Source organism: Otolemur garnettii, unplaced genomic scaffold (assembly GCF_000181295.1).
Source record: "Otolemur garnettii isolate 467f Iridium unplaced genomic scaffold, OtoGar3 scaffold00063, whole genome shotgun sequence".
Lineage (NCBI taxonomy): Eukaryota > Metazoa > Chordata > Mammalia > Primates > Galagidae > Otolemur > Otolemur garnettii.
Genome location: NW_003852458.1, coordinates 9937392 through 9939818, shown reverse-complemented (window position 1 = coordinate 9939818; position 2427 = coordinate 9937392).

Here is a 2427-nt window from a genome sequence, read left to right as displayed (position 1 = left end):
AAAAAAAAAAAAAAAAAAAAAGAAAGAAAAGAGAATGATGGAGGTGTAAGTAGAGCTGTGGTTCTCAGCCTTGGCTGTCTGTCATCATTATCCAGGGGAGGTTTCATAAGTCTTGAGACTGGGCCCCATTGATCATAAAGCTTCCCAAAGTTGAGAAGTGCTGCTTTCAGCTGTGAGATGCAGTGTGCTTTGTAGACTAGCATAATGGTCATCTCCTGATGCTTCGTTGGAAATGTAGACTGACTTACTGAATCACAGTTTGCATTTTAAGCTCCCCAGGTGACTCACATGCATATGGAAGTTTGAGAGGCTGCTTTGGAGCTTTGCAGACTATTGTCTGGGGAAAGTGAAATCTAAGAGTTCCCTGGAATTAGGGGCTGTTAAGGGGCAATGTTTTCAGTTCTATGTTTTGCCTCTCGTCCTAAGTTAGGCTAGTCTTTCTATTCAAGATGTTTCAAGCGTGCATCAGATGTTGTAGGTGTGTTGTCAATTCTTTTTATTGACTTTAAATTAAATTGTTTTTTGTGTGTGTTTGAGAAAAAGGCTGAACTATGTTAAAGGTTAGAGGCCATGAAGTCGGCTCCAAACAAAGGGCTAAATGTCTGTGAAGGGAAGCCTGGGGCAACCCCCCAAGGCAAGAATAGCCCTAACCCCCTAGGCTACAGTTCAATCTTTTCTTCAAAGTAAAAGAGGAAAGAAAGAACACCTTTTAAAATGAAGAAAGGAAAGTAAAATAATCCTGAGTATTTGATTTTTTTCTGGTCCATTGGTGTAAATGGGAAAGTTTAAAATAATTCCAAGTTTCTCTAAGACATCAGCAAGTTATAACTAATTCTAATGCAAAGGTTTCAAAGTGTCTCTCAATCCTGATTTGTAACTGAGTTTAATTATTGTTGCCTTGCTAACTTTTGGAGAAGAAAGGGAGACTTGAAAACCGCATTTCAGTCCCGCTCATGATAGAAAGCCTATTTTCCTTTGTCACTGGGAATTTAGAAAAAGCTTGTAAAAATTATAAAGTGTTACCTGCTCATGATAGAACACGGGCAAGCACCATGGTGGGGCCGGGTTAATCCCAACTTTAATTAACAGGTATCTACTCAGTGGCAGGTGCAGTGAAAGGGTAGAGCTTGCATTTGCATCTGGTGGGACCAGGCTCCCAGATAGCTAATTTCTCAGGCTGTGCTGCTGGCAAGTAATAAGCACAGGAGATCCCACTGGTACAAAGCGCTACACTGACAAGACAAGCACAGGGGCTCTGGAGGCCACACTCCTCAGAAATTCTTCCCCAAGCTTTGGAAAGATGCTTCCTTTTGTTTGTTTGGAAGGCTTCCTGGGTTGGTCAGAGGACACTTTGACAGCCCAGGAATATGGAAGGTGGGATTGATTAAAGCTCTAGACATTTATTCTTTCCCACAGATGGTTAACATATTCTCTTGCCAAGAGAACACCCCGCTGGGCTATATTCCGAAGCATTGGGACATGTTTGATTCCCAGACACTGAAAAAAGAATGTATGGTTTTCTTCTGTCCCCAGGCCTGGCCCTAGTATTGACTCTAAAAGTAAACAATAACCAGCAGAGGATCTTCTAAAATTATGGTGAACGAGAGGAGAGATGGTCTAATTATCTATCTACAAGGTTTCTTTTTCTTTTCTTTTCTTTTTTTTTTCAGGGACAACCCCCAACTATCTAAAACCTAGCTTTAGCTCTCCTGGCTGTGATAACTTCCCCAAATGACCAGGGATTCCTGAGAGAGATGCTGTCACCACCTAGTTCAAACCCATTATCTAAATCTCCCTCACCTTCCTCCATGCCTTTAGAAAACCCCAAGAAGGATTCTATTCCCAGTTTCTTCTGTTCCTGTTGGGACCCCCAGAAAGCAACTGTATCCTTTGTGTCCCTTGGTTGAGAGTGCAGGTGGTGAAAGGGGAAACATGTGAGGATTCGCTTCATTTTCTCTGACAGATTTAAAACAAATTAAGGTTGATTTAGGAAAATTTTCTGATGACCCAGATAGGTACACAGACGTTCTCCAAGGATTAGGACAAAGTTTGACCTCTCTTGGAGAGATGTAATGCTACTACTAGGTCAAACTTTGAATGAGAAAAGTGAAGTCTTAGATGAGGTTAGAACGGAGGTGATTTGTGGTTCATGTCTAATACTGATGGCAGTATGTCCTCTGAGGAAAGGGACAGGTACTCCACGGAAAGACAGGCAGTTCCCTTTGAGGATCCCAAATGGAACTCTGAGAAAGAAGGTGACTGGTTTCTAAACATGTATCATTTCTACATTACATTTTCTAACATGTATCTTGGAAGGTTTACATTCATCTAAGAAAAAGTCTATGGATTATTCTATGTTGTCTACTATTTACCAGTAGCAAAATGAGAGTTCCTCACCCTTTCTTTCTTTTTATTTCTTTTTTTTTT